Source organism: Arachis duranensis, chromosome 4, assembly GCF_000817695.3.
Source record: "Arachis duranensis cultivar V14167 chromosome 4, aradu.V14167.gnm2.J7QH, whole genome shotgun sequence".
Lineage (NCBI taxonomy): Eukaryota > Viridiplantae > Streptophyta > Magnoliopsida > Fabales > Fabaceae > Arachis > Arachis duranensis.
Window position 1 is genome coordinate 76,474,900 of NC_029775.3, and position 452 is coordinate 76,475,351.

General features: G+C 38.3%; 1 non-coding gene across 1 annotated transcript; it reads left to right on the forward strand.

Annotated features, from left to right (window-relative positions):
- The first annotated feature begins 320 nt into the window (after nucleotides 1-320).
- LOC127747080 (small nucleolar RNA R71) lies at nucleotides 321-428 on the forward strand. Its single transcript, XR_008008883.1, has one exon. It is a non-coding gene; the product is annotated as a small nucleolar RNA R71 (small nucleolar RNA).
- The last annotated feature ends 24 nt before the right edge of the window (nucleotides 429-452 follow it).

Consider the following 452-nt stretch of genomic DNA (forward strand, 5'->3'; position numbering starts at 1 on the left):
TTAGTACTGCTTGGTGCATTTTGCATTCTAGACAGACTTTGAGAAATCAAATTGATTTGTTGAGTCAATATTTTATTCTGAGCCAATATGGCATTCAGAGTGTCAATCTCAAGAACTCCTTTATTCTGACTAGTCCCATTGTTCACAGGATTTCTTTCAGAAGTGTACATGAATTGGTTATTTACAACCATTTCAATCAGTTCTTGAGCCTCTGTAGGCGTCTTCTTCAGGTGAAGAGAGCCTCCAGAAGAGCTATCCAAAGACATCTTGGACAGTTCAGAGAGACCATCATAGAAAATACCTATGATACTCCATTCAGAAAGCATATCAGAAGGACACTTTCTGATTAATTGTTTGTATCTTTCCCAAGCTTCATAGAGGGATTCTCCTTCCTTCTGTCTGAAGGTTTGGACTTCCACTCTAAGCTTACTCAATTTTTGAGGTGGAAAGAA